General features: G+C 44.7%; 1 protein-coding gene across 4 annotated transcripts in view; it reads left to right on the plus strand.

The window, feature by feature from the left end:
* MROH1 (maestro heat like repeat family member 1) overlaps positions 1–14,244 on the plus strand; it is a 228,522-nt gene that overhangs the window by 176,692 nt on the left and 37,586 nt on the right. The gene's annotated exons all lie outside the window — the stretch shown is intronic.

The following is a 14,244-nucleotide window of genomic DNA, read 5'->3' on the forward strand; positions in this document are numbered from 1 at the left end:
TTCTGGAATATTTGAATAAATTTAAACTTTTGAAAATTGACAGTTTCTTATCTGCTTCAGGGAGGTACGTCCACCACTGCCTCCCTAGCATTTTTAGAAATTTTAGCTTATTTTATCCTGTTGGCGCCTCTGTTTATTTCCTGCGATACCTGTGTCCACCCCGGGTGGAGGGGTGATATACCCCCTTCTTTCCAATCTACAGAGAGCGACGTCTTAATCCTGAGTGGAGACAGCTCTTAATCTCCCCACCTGCATTTACAGTGGTTGCCTAATCGGGTAACCCTGGTTTGTGAGTATTATTGATTACTTACCTCCATTTTCCCAAATTCCAATACATACTACACTATATTGGGCTCTCTGTCTTCTCTTCTTTTTGAAAGAGATAAAGATCATTGACAAGGCAACCTAGGCAGCACCTCTTTCCTCCTCACAGGCATGGACATACTGACGTGATGTCACATGCCTGCTACGACAGGGAGAACACCGCTGTGGCCGTCCGCAGTGCGTGTGTCTCACCACCAGAAAGACAGGAGGAAGGCGAGGTGGAGGAAATCGTGGCAACCGGACCAATATGAAATCAAGTTAAGTATTGCCTCCCTGCCGCTCACCAGCACCACAACTTAAAGAGGAACTCCAGTGGAAATAATGTAATAAAACAAAGTGCTTAATTTTTACAATAATTGTGTATAAACTAGTAGACCTAAGCTCTGGCTTATATAACCTGCTCTAGGTCTCCCTCCCGCCCCTGTGACATGTGACTTGCCTATTATTATATTGGATGATTTAGTCAGTGATTGTCCATTGTGAAATCTTTTCTCTCCCTGATTTACATTCTGACATTTATCCTATGGCGACACTTTTACTGCTGGCAGGTGATGTCAGTGGAAGGAGATGCTGCTTGCTTTTTTTTGGCAGTTGGAAACCGCTGTTATTTTTCACAATGCAACAGGATCATGGTCCTGACATCACACTGGGGGAGGGGTTTCACCACAATATCAGCCATACAGAGCCCCCTTATGATCCGTTTGAGAAAAGGAAAAGATTTCTCATGGGAAAGGGGGTATCTGCTACGGATTGGGATGAAGTTCAATTCTTGGTTGCGGTATATCTTTAAGTCGCTGCATGTCATGGTACCCAGTGACCCGGCAATTGTAATTTTTTAAGGGGAGACAGAGGCTTGGGGGCCCTTAGGGACTCAGGAGTAAAATCAATAGATTTGTTGAGGCTGGCGATGGGTGGGGAGGATATTTGTTGCTGGGTTTCACTGATCAGACCCCTCAATCGCAATGGAGAACTGTCGCTTCCCGTCTTGTGAGCTAACATTCTTATTCTCCTTGGTACAGTGGGAAATTGAAGTATTGAAGTTTCATTTTTTTTGTTTCTAAATGGCCTGGTCAAACGACTTGTGGCAAAAGTCACCATTAAGCCAGTTTTTCTTTTTAACAAAGTATCATGAGCAGACACTTCAAACTTGCCCTGTCTGCTATTAGGGGTATAAATCGGCTGCATGTTCCTGTGCTATGACAGTGAGTGAAGGTCAGAGGACCAGCAGGACAAGCATGTTCATTATGTACTGACAGCAGCTCATAAAGATTCCTCTTATTAAAGTTCACTGCTGTGGTTGGATGACACTGGAAAACGGGAGTTATTGGGCAAACCTGGAACGGATTATCTTTTAAAGTGTGCTAAAAGTTTTCAACCCTCACTTGAGTCAAATCATCATATAGTGAGGATCACTGAGAGGTTAGTGATTTAGAGCTTCTGTCACTGCAGTGACATGCTTGAGTTTTTCAATTTATCCAGGATAGATTTAGTGCAAAATAAGTTCTCACTGCAGTCGCTGTATACAAGACAGCAGATGCACAAGCACTACCTTCTTAACTTTTAATTAACCCCATTATGTTCTGATGTGGCCCCCTGAGGGGGCGTACATGTAAAAAAGCCGCTAAAAGAAAACCTGTGAAATTACTGATATTCTACTGCTTAATTTCAATAGTAGAATATTGATAATCTTTACCAATATTTTACTATGTTTTAACCTAACCCTATTCTCACTCAGAACCCTACCTCTACAGATGCCCAACCCCTAGAACTCCCTCTACTAATGCCTAACCCTAAGAACTCCCTCTACTGATGCCTAACCCTAAGACCTCCCTCTACTGATAACTAACCCTGACACCTCCCTCTACCGATGCCTATCCCTTAGACCTCTCTCTACTGATTCCTAACCCTAAGACCTCCCTCTACCAGTGCCTGACCCTAAGAGCTCCCTCTACCGATGCCTGACCCGAAGACCTCCCTCTACCAGTGCCTGACCCTAAGATCTCCCTCTGCCGATGCCTGACCCTAAGACCTATCTCTACTGATTCCTAACCCTAAGACCTCCCTCTACCAGTGCCTGACCCTAAGACCTCCCTCTACCAGTGCCTGACCCTAAGACCTCCCTCTACCAATGCCTAACCCCAACCCCCTCCTAACCTTAAATTACCTCCCCCCGCCGCAAAACTTTGATTTGCATCAAAGAATGTAAATTTGGATGCCCAGAATCGCCACGATTTTCGGCAAAGTAGATTTAGGCTCCATACCCGAGATGTAATTCTGCAATTTGCATATCGCCATGCCCCAGGGCCCGCAACTGTTTTAGGCGCTTCCGTGTGCCCAAATCTGCCTGCTTTGGCGCAAATGGTGGCTGTTATAATGGATTTTTTTCCCCGCAAGAGCTGGTGTGGCATTTTTCCTATGTCTCCTTGAGAATTGGAAACTTTTACAGCAATTTGAGTTACCGTAGCTCATGTTGGCCTAGACCAGTGGTTCTCAAGCTTTTTTGAGTTAGGTGCCCTGATAACAGTTTTTCAAGTTAGCCCAAATATGTTTTTTGGATGGGGAGGAATCGCCCGGAGCGTGCAGAGGAAACCAGAGAGCATGCGGAAAAAAATGCCTACAGATAAGAGAACATGAAATCTCCTCACAGACCATGTCCTCACCAGCACTGCAGTGCTGCAAAGACAAAATGCTAACTGCTTAGCCATTGTCTGCCCATTAACTTTTTTTTTTTTTTTTTTTTGTACTGACCCATTGGAGAGAGTGAGAAGTGTAAATGCATATAAATGTTGCACATGAAGAACATTGATCTAGAAAAGGAGTGGATGAGATTCTGCAGAACTGTAGTGCTGACCACCAAGGGTTAATCTCGGAGAGGCAGAGATTGTTGGAGTCGGCGACTCCCGGTGTCCCCAGCGCACACTGTTAGGCCTCTTGCACACTACATGCGATTTCGATTCTGATTTGTGATTTTGACGTTATTTTACATGCGAGTCCAATTTGCGATTTTCAATCGTTACTCCATGCTGTGTTTTTTGCTGCGTTTTTCTTTTGATGGCATCCAGGGAAAATCTGTATTGCAAATCCGATTTGCAGTGTGCAGGGGGGGCCTTTGGCAGACAAGTGTCAAACCGTGATTGCTTTTATACACAAGCGCAAATGTATGCAAAATGTATGCGATTAGGTAAAATCTGTCTGCAGTCACATTGCACTAATGAAAGCTCGTACAGGTATATGCAAAAGAGAAACCGAGAGCCCAAAATAGAGTAGTAGGTTATTGAACAGGTGAAGCAATGACAGACTACAATTTTATACTCACAAACCAGGGTTACCTCCAAGCAACCACTGTATAGGCAGGTGAGGAGATTGTCCTGTCCTCACTCAGGATTAAGAAGTAGCTCTCTGTGGATAGTAGAAATAGAAAGGGGTATCCCCCTCCACCAGGTGTTTCCCTGACCAATTGCTGTTGTATGCTCCTATTGTTTATTGCCTGAAGAAGTGGGTACAAAGCCTGTGAAATGTGTTGCGAACTCCCTGGAGTATACCAAATAAATACTTTGTTAGTGAATAATACAGTCTCTTGGATCTGCTTGCAGGAGGTAAGTCCACCACTGCCTCCTAAGCATTTTTAATTACTGTTTTTATACTTTTTGGCACCTCTGTTCTATACTGGTCACTAATGAAAGCGTTTCTGCTTAATTTTCATGGCAGCACCTAGCACTTTGCAATCCACAAGCTATCTGAAACGGATCACAAAATGCTATTACAGTTGTAGAAAACAGCCCTTAATGCAATCCAATCAAAAAATCAGATTGCTAGCATTTTGAGGATCCCAACAACACCATGATTAATAGGCAAATCGAGGTCTTGCAGTTCCACAAGTGCGTTTTTTTTTTTTTTTTTTTTTTCCCCCCCTGAATCGCAATCGCCAGCCTATTGCATCATTTGCACTCCTGTACAAAGTATAAGAGCGTAGAAATCACATAGCAATCGCGCTGCTATGGAATTTTCCCTGTGAAGCAGTCATTCAACCGCACGACAATCGTAGCGTATCCCGGATGGATTGTGGCTCAATCATGGTAGTTTAAAACTTGATTGCATCGTTGTGGAAAAGGGCCCTTGGTGATCATCGGAGGACAGAATCTCCACTTGTATTGTATAAGTGGCCTTGCGCAGCCACACATCTGTATTGTCTGAAGTCATCATATGTCGTTTGCAGGATTTCTGCTTTGAATATTAGCAGATCTGACGGCATGTGATTGTTCTGGTGAATGGCTATGCGTTGAATCAGCCAACATGCATAAAGAGGATAGTGTTAGGCATAGGAGAGGGAAGGTTCATGTTTTTGCCTTAGGAGGTGGTTAGGCACTAGGAGGGATAGGTTAATGTTTGGTGCGCCAGCATTTCAGCCTACGCATCGTCGAACCAGCCTACATAGGCAAAAAAAAAAAGGTTAGTGTTGGGCACAAGAGAGGGAAGGTTAGTGTTAGGCACTAGGAGGGGAAAGTTAGTGTTGGGCACAAGAGAGGGGAGGTTAGTGTTAGGCAAAAGACAAGAAAAGCGTGAGAGTAGGAAACTGGCAAGTAAGTGTAACGTATGTTGGCTCGATGATGGATAATTCGTTGGACAGAAAAATCAGGGGAATGTAGGTTAATTCAATGATGTAGACTATTTCGTTGAAGCCCTGCAATTTTCTGCAGTGACCCCAGGCGCCCCCATAAACATATAATCCTTTCCCTATCTGACCATTCCTTCTGCTGAATCTGAACATAATCTAGGTCTATGGGTAGCTGTTACACTTCCCTGTTGTTCCCTCACTTCCCCCGATCAATATTTCCACCGCTGTATTCTGATCTGGGCTCTCCCGCCTCCCTCCCCAGTCCCTGCTGGCCCTCTCCCCTCCGTCCCCCATTTTCCGGGAGAGCTGGCCGTCAATTCTGAACGGGAGCCTCATTCCAGACGGAGCAGCTGTAACACATCTTCATTTCCTCCACGCTGGACCAGAGGCAAGTCTGGAGTGAGGTCTGGAGGCTTTTTTCCCCTCTTCCAGTTAATCCCTGGCTGGATTTCCTCCCCTCCCCTCCAGGTGTTCACCCCCCCTCTGCCGGCTCCCCTTTTCTTCTCATAGCCGAGTGGCAGCGGCTTCCGAGCTCAGATCCCAGTGAGGGGATATCTGTGTCATCGTCCTGAAGGCTTTCTGTGAGAGGAGCAGAATGAGGGCTTATTAGAAGATCTCTGTGGTGCCACCCAAGTCCTGCAAAAATTATTCTGGGAGGTTTTATCTATTTTTCCATCCTTTGCAAAAACAGTTGGCACTTGTTCCTCCCCTGCTCATCAGGCTGTGCGGTGTGAGACAGGCTGGCGCTTCTTTTGTACATGAATTATTGTACGCGGTTTAAGAGCCGCGGTGCCGGTCCCAACATGCTTCCTCCGCAGCACGGCCTGTCCAAAGGGAGAGTAGCTGCATGTCCAAGGCCAAGTATGGTAACCTTTTCTCAGTTACACTATAGGTTTTATTTTTGGGGGAATTTAATTGGTGTTGCAGTTTTCTGTTTTAAAAGAAAAAAAAAGTATACAAAAACCCACATTCCTCCATATTCAGGTACCCTGCAGTCAAGGGCATAAATAGAGGTGAGCAGCCCCGGCGATCACAGGGGGGACGAAGCTGTGGGGGGGCCTTCCCTTCCTCCAATACGGGGGGCTATACTGCAGATCAGGTGTTTTTGTGGCTACACTTGTTATGGGTGGGAAGATCATGATGGCCACACTTGTCTTATGACTACATCAAAGTTTGGATGGGGGTTCCAATGAATTATAGCTACACCACTGTCTACAGGGGTCGAATTTTCCTAGACCTCTGTCTTTGGTAGATGTGTTTTTGAATCTCTTCCTCTGTTCGGAGAATGGGTGCTGTGTTGTCTCCTTGGCTGAGGTTTCCTAAAGTACACCAGGTTATGTAGGTGTGGCGGGTGAAAGGACACCCTAAGGGCTCATTCACACTAGATGCGCTTTTTCATATTTTTAAGCGCTGGCGATTTTTTTAAAATCACCCTGAAAGCACTTACACCATGCTTTCCTACTATGCGCTAATTCAGATTGGGGCGTTCCGTTCGCTTTCCGATCTGCAAAGCGCTGCATTGACTATTTTCGGGCCGATTTTGTGATAATGGGAGGTATAGGAAAAGCGCTTTTGCCAGCGATTTCGTGGGCGGTTTTTCCTTGTCAATTTAAATGTGAAGTGTTTCCGGGATTTTTAGGTCCTTTTCCCTTTAACAATAAGGCCTAGGACACTTAAAAATCGCAAAACGCCCAAAAAAGTGCTTGCAAAAACTCTTACCAAAAATGCCCAATGCACAGAAATCGCTGGGAATCACAAACAAAAAAAAAGTAAAAAAACTCAGAACGCTAGCACGATTGGAACGCAATGTGAAAAAGACCTAAAAGAAAAAGCACAGATAAGGGTTAATTGAGTTTGAGCCGGTGGGTATATCTGGCCTGTTAATACAGTAGAATCCCTATATAGTAAACTCCAAGGGACCTGGCCAAGTAGTTTACTTTTCAGGATTGGTCATACATTGTATATGTATTCAGGCGTATGGTCGGGCCCTGGGGACGGAGTTTACTATAATGAGATGCAGCAACCTAAGGGCTCTGACAAATCTTCCTGTTCAGTAAGGAGACCTTGGGCAAGACTTCCGAACACTGCTACTGCCTATTGAGCACAGCCTAGTGCCTGCAGCTCTGGAACTTTGAGTCCACCAGGAGAAAAAGCGCAATATAAATGTTCTGTGTCTTGTCAATAGTGCAATGTCACATACAGGAGATGGATATCATTCAAAAGAGGTTAGTGCTCACAACGGGAGGTTGCAAGCAGGGCAACCAACCACTAGAAGCAGGTGGAGATGTATAAACCCGACTCCACTCGGGTGCCCGGGAAGTGCTGGATGCGGTAGCACACTTAGGCCCATATGCAATTTACCTTTTCTCCTGAGTTTTCTCCTAGGTGATTTTTTTCAAACTTTGTCATAAAATTCATTTTAAACGATGAGCAAGCAAGAAAATACTCAAAATAATTTTGTTAACTTGTCACTTACTTTTTTGGTACTTTTTTAAATTTGTAAATGCTTTAAAGTTACTTTAAAGAGAAGATGAAAAATTATCTCCTAGGAGAAAACTCAGAAAATTGCATATGGGCCTTAGTGTGAAAGGGCCATTGGTCCTAATGGTGGCATGGCCCCAGAAGGCCTGGGTACACCCCTCCAAAGGAGCGGGGAAAGAGGTTTGATAAAACTGTTAAAGAAAATAAAAAGAGAAAAATGAAGTAGCTTGGGGCCCATTCAGACTTGCAAAATTTTTCTTGCTCACTTGAAGGTAAATTGTAGCAAATTTTGAACCCTGTACCTAAGACAAACAAGCAACAAATGCAGTCAAAGGAATGACTAAAAGTATTAGAGGCAGAGGATCAGCAGGACAGCCAGGCAATATGCATTGTTTAAAAGGAAATAAATATGGCAGCCTCCGTAACTCTCAGGTCAGTTGTCCTTTAGGTAATAATTATATCCTGAAATAACAGGTAACATGAGCTGTACAAAGATCTGCCAGTCTGATTTCATACTCCAGGATTCATCCCGTCCATCTGTGTAAAGGTGGCCACACACGATACAATAAAATGATCCGATTTTACGGCAATTCGATAAAAACGATCGTAACTCCCGAAAATATTGATAGCTTTTTATTTTTTCATTCGACTGAAAAATCCGATCAGATTTCCCGTTTTCTTCGATTTTTATCGATCCGGAATGCCAGATATTTTTCTTCAATCTTTCTAAAGATCGTACGGTGTGTGTTCGATTGTCAATTTATTAATATACACACCCTTGCAATTTTGTCAGTTTCCAATCATTTTTTATCATAATTGGGGAAAAATTGAACATAGGTGTGTGGTAAAAATTTATTGCAATTCTTAAATTGAACAGATATTTAAAAAATTGTATGGTGTGTGGCCACCTTTACACTGAAGCAGATGTCAACTCAAGTGACTGCAAAGGTAACTATAGAGATGAAACAAAAGGGACGAAGGTTCGGCCGCCAGTATTTTCAGAAAAGCCAACTCCCTGCAGACGAGGCATTCATATTACAGACTGTCTGCCGTTACCATTGCCTGCTAGGTGTTACGTTCAGGAGAGATAAAATAAGGCTTCGGGTGACAATCCCTAAAGCTGTGGCTGGGTCGGTACTGATGTCACTTCTTCTTAGGCCGTTGTCTGGGATACCTGGAGGAACATCTTGCTAAAACGTGGCAGGTTTCCAGCCTGAAGCTGTCCAATAATCTTAGATGAGGGACAGCCGCCAGGTTGACCCATTCAGATGTTACTCTTTGAGACCATTGCCAGAAACAAAAACAACCTGGAAGGTTCAGCTTTCAGCCCTCGGTGATCTTTTTACGTCTGTCTGTCTCTGACCCTGATGAGGCTCCTTTCCTCTCACTTCCTGTCTAGGTTATTAGGTTCACTACTGTAGAATATGCGGGGAGAGCATTGTAGCAGGTACAGAGACTGCAATTATTGCACTTTTTGTAAAGGGGAGGAATTGCTGACGATCATGTACAGCATAGAGTAACTGCATTATTTATTTATTTATTTTTTACTTAAAGTAAACCAGAGCTGTGGAAAAAAGAATTGATACTCACTCTCGGCTTTCTCCAGTAGCATAAACCCATTTGTGTTCCACGCCATCCTCCCGCGGTCTGCCGTTCTGCTGTGATCAGCCCCGGTAATTGGTTCAGTTGGGCCCAATCTGGGTCTATTGCGCATGCGCGGGAGGTCTGCGTATGCGCAGAAGACCCGGACTGAACCCGACTGAGCCAGTTACCAGGGCTGATCGCGGCTGAACGGCAAACTGTGGGAGGATGGGTTTATGCTACTGGATGAAGCCCCAGGCGAGTATCCGTTCTTCTTTTTTTCCACAGTTTTGGTACACTTTAAGTGGGGCAAGTTTTTAGAACAAGTTTTGATGGCTGTTAGAGTCCCTTTGGATGGCATTCCCCATGCATGCTGTCCAAGTGGTTGGAGTTGCATTAAAGGACCACTATCGTGAAAAATTGTAACATTTAAAATACATTTTAACATATACAAATGTTGCAGAGTAAAATTACTTTTCTCCCATTTTGCAGTCACTTACAGTAGTTAGTGGAAATCTGGTAGAACCAACAGAATTTTGACTAGCCCATTTCATCACAGGGGATTCTCAGCATTTCATTTTTTTTTTTTTACAAAAGCACTACCTGGAAAGGATCTATACAAAGATGCATTCCTCATACGTGTGTACAGGGCTTAAAGGATAACTATCAAAGTTAACTAAAATTCTAAATGCTACATATATTTCTAGGAATCACTGGCAATTGGCAATACAAAGGCTTTTCATCTTTTTATTTCTGATGTGAAGAAAATATGACATTTACAGGGAACAGATTTCACAGTGGGCATTACTATGGAGGACTGTATCCAGCACATCCAGCATACAGAAACAGTCCTTACAGGCTGTAATCATGTGACCGAAATGTCTTCAGAATGACAGAAAGCAGAGATGTAGCATCAAGAGAGTGCGTAAATAACTCATCAGCTGCAGCTCTGTGTGCCTTGTTTCTGTATCTCTGCTTCACCACTTCTAAAGTAAACAGTCAGAAGATTACAGCCAGGAAGAGCTCATTCTGAATGGTGGGCAGTAAGCATCAAAGAACGGAATAAAGTCCTTCTCTTCAGATCCTTTTTCTGTAGTTGAAAAATCTCTCAGCTGTTCTCATGTGATCTGTGAGAAAGCAGAGTGTGTGTGTGGCAGTGGCGTAGTAATAGCCATAGCAGATGCTATGGGGCCCTGGAGCAGAGGGGGCCCAGATGGTACTTCATGTATGCATTATTAACTATCTTCTGTTTATCCACCCTCTGACTTTGCCTCAAACCATGGACTATAAGCAATGTAGATTGCATAAGAATGTCAATTGCCAAATAACTTTTATCCATAAAGTAGGGGCCTGTGGCATTACTCAAGAGTGCCTACATCTGAGGGCCTCATGAACGTTTTGCTATGGGGCCCCATTATATCTAGCTGCGTCACTGGTGGGTAGACAGGGCAGAAAGAAACAGTAAATCCTTCCTCTGTGACTGGGAAGTGGCACCTATCTACATAGTGCAGTCCTGGTATTGTTGACTCATGAAGCAGGGCTCTGATACACAAGGCATTTCCTTCACACAGTAGAAGAGACAAGAGCGCTCCTTTGGTGCAATACTTTTCTTTACTTAAAATTCCACGCATACAAATTACACTTAGGGCCTGTACACACTGCTGCGCTTGCGTTGCGTTTTTAAAAACGCATGCGTTTTTAAAAACGCAAGGTCTTTTGAAAAAGAATGAAAATCGTGATGACTTGTACACACTGGTGCGATGCGTTTTTTAAAAAACGCAAACGCAGTGCCTGCTGCGCTTTTTTAAGCGCAGCGCATGAAAAACGCATTAAAAACGCATGCGCTTGCGTTTTTGCCTGCGTTTTTCAGAAGTCAGTATCCCAGAAGACTCTGCAATCTCCTGATTCCTGTTGAAATGTAAACTAAAAAAAAAAACAAAGGATTCTTTAGCCAATCAGCAATTACAAGAAAAACGCAAACGCACAAAAAACGCAGGCAAAAGCGCATGCGTTTTTAAAACTACAGGCACTTTAAAAACGCATGCGCTTGCGTTTTTGCCTGCGTTTTTCAGTGTGTACAGGCCCTAACAGTGTGTTAAAAACAGAAGCGCATCTCAGGCCTGCCAGCCGTCCTCTCCTACCCTGTGTTTGGCCAAAACAACAGGTGCGGTGTGTCCCGACGCGGAGCTGGATTCGGTGGGCGGGGCTTGGTCACGCTGGAGCCGTCTGACGTCACGACGCGTTTCGGCGCTAACCACGCCTTCGTCAGGTGACGTGACGGCGTGTACGGCTCTATTTTATACTACCCGATATGGGAGGAACAAGGGGAGTGACTGCTTATGTCACTCTAAGTGAACGGGGAAATTTGCCCTAGTATAAAATAGAGCCGTACACGCCGTCACGTCACCTGACGAAGGCGTGGTTAGCGCCGAAACGCGTCGTGACGTCAGACGGCTCCAGCGTGACCAAGCCCCGCCCACCGAATCCAGCTCCGCGTCGGGACACACCGCACCTGTTGTTTTGGCCAAACACAGGGTAGGAGAGGACGGCTGGCAGGCCTGAGATGCGCTTCTGTTTTTAACACACTGTAAGTGTAATTTGTATGCGTGGAATTTTAAGTAAAGAAAAGTATTGCACCAAAGGAGCGCTCTTGTCTCTTCTACTGTTTCACTCAGGTCACTGGCACCACCCAGCAACCAGGAGCAGCACCTTTACGCCATCATAGCCCATACTGAGTAAGAGGGTAGCGCAGGAGAGTCTCTTCCTTCTGTATTTCCTTCACACAGGCTGTGATAAGAGAATTCTGAAAAGTCTTCTATTGTTACTGGCTAAAAGCTTTATAGGTGTGTGGGGTTTACTTTCAGCTAGTAAATCTTCTTCAGACTCTATTCCTGTAGGCTGACAATTTTTTTTTTATTTTTTTTTTTTTAAACAAATTTAAACAAGTATCTTTACAATGTATTAATTACATCAGATATGTGTTAATGCTAAAAACCTCACTGGGCAAATCCTATCTGTGGATAGTTAATACAAAATCACAAACACTGGTTCGCACGACAGCTAGGGGCCCCAGTCTTTCTCACTGGCCGGGGGCCCCTAAACCACCATGCGATACCTAGAGGGAAATGTGGGCGAGCCCTGGAACTCTCACTACCAGGGACTTCACCCCCACTGCCTCTAAACTGAATGCTAACTGCAACACACACAATTGCTCACTACCAGTTCAAGCAATTTCCTACCTTTATCTGGTCAGCAGGCGCCAGTCAGCCAATCACTTGTACGGTCATACACCCTTTGCCTGCTGTACTAAATCTAGCAGGAATTGCATTAATTAGCATTCAGGTGGGAGGCTTCGGTTGGACGTAATCGTTGATTACATCTTTTACAGGGACCGCCGCGTGTAGGCATCTCCCACACAGTCCCCTCCCTAACCACTCACCTGTCAACCGCATCCTGGAAGCTGCAAAAAAAGAAATGTAAAATCACAAACACTGGATCGCACGACAGCTAGGGGCCCCAGGTCTCTCTCACTGGCCGGGGGCCCCTAAACCACCATGCAATGCCTAGAGGGAAATGTGGATAGTTAATACAACAGGAGGAGATGGTATGGGTTGGAGAAGGGTTAATGCACTATAGGAGGCAGTGCTGTTTGGTGAATTATTAATGCAGCACAGAGGCTGATGATTCATGAAGGGCTCATGCAGCACAGAATGCCAGTCAGGGGCGTGAAGGGTTAATGCAGCACAGTATATCAGGTGTGTGAAAGGTTAATGCAGAATAGAATGCCAGTCAAGGGTTGGAAGGGTTAATGCATCACAGAATGTCAGGTGTGTGAAGAGTTAATGCAGCACAGGATGCCAGTCAGGTCTGTAAAGGGTTAATGCAGCACAGAGGCTGATGAGGATTAGTGACCGGATAGTGCAGTCAGGTAGGTGTGTGAGGGGTTAATGTCGGGTAGAGGGTCTCCGCACAGCTGTGAGTGGGAGTCTGCATTGACAGGAGATCTCAGTTGTGAAATGTGAGACTTGTTCTTCCACTGGTCTGTTTTATCCCGACATCCCGTCACCCAAAATCCTTCTGTGCTGCTTCCTCTGTTCTTCATCTCCCGATACATAAACCAGACCCATCCACTCTGTTATTGTCTCTGCCTGGGGTGGAGCAGAGTCTGGTCAGTCATTCCCCTCACAATTGTGGGTGGAGCACAACTCTGTCCTGAGTGTTCTGGTCAGTGTGGACTGTGTGTGGCCACCTTACTAAAGATTGCTTGTGTCCCTGATTGGGTGTTTGAAAGCACTGAAAAAACTACAGCCACACTTTAATGGGCTCCCCCACACATTCCCCATAGACTATGGTCCATACTGCCAGGGTGCCCATCCATAATTGGCAGTTTAACAATCAGCCACCATACCTCACCTCTGGTGCCAGAGGAGTAAGTATGCCTACTTCAATACTTCAATATCTGATCTGTTTTCCTCTTCAATGCAGCTGTCTGTCACGCTCCCTCCATTCTGCTTCTGTGTCTACCCGCGTTTTGATGACATCACACAACATGCGAGAAAACCAGGGCAGAGGGGAGTGACCACGGGCACCTGCCCTGAAGACGACAAACCAGATACTTCTCCAGTGCCACTGTTACACTACCCTGCATAGGGGACATTAAATACCAAGGGATCGCCAGGCTTGCGGCACATTCTGCTTTGAGCCCATCGGAAATTGCAGGGGCTTCTCCCTGTGACGCCTTGGTGATTGTTTTTTTTTTTTTTTGGTATCAAATGCATCATATTACAGTTACAAGATTACAAAATCCGGGCAGAGTAATTAGCTTTTTAGCTCTCAGCTCTTTACCATCAGGTCTTCCTGAGCTTATCACCCTGCTGACAAAAGCATCAGTCAACTTTAACAAAACTCTTTAATTACACTCTTACCAGCCTGACAGTCTCCAAACCTAAAACCTCTTCCAGTTCAAAGGAGATGCGCTAATGCTGTCTGGGCTTCCTCTCCACCCAACTGCTACAGTAATCCTAAAATTCACGTCTTCATAGGTCATGTGTTTCTAGCTGCTGATATGAAAACAGAACGATTTTTTACAGAAGTTATTATCAGACACACACACACACACACACACACACACACACACACACACACACACACACACACACACACACACACACACACACACACACACACACACACACACTTTTTGTAGCGCCTTACTAATTGTCGGTATGCGGTCCGTTTATTGA

The sequence above is a fragment of the Hyperolius riggenbachi genome, chromosome 5 (assembly GCF_040937935.1).
Source record: "Hyperolius riggenbachi isolate aHypRig1 chromosome 5, aHypRig1.pri, whole genome shotgun sequence".
In the NCBI taxonomy this organism is placed as follows: domain Eukaryota; kingdom Metazoa; phylum Chordata; class Amphibia; order Anura; family Hyperoliidae; genus Hyperolius; species Hyperolius riggenbachi.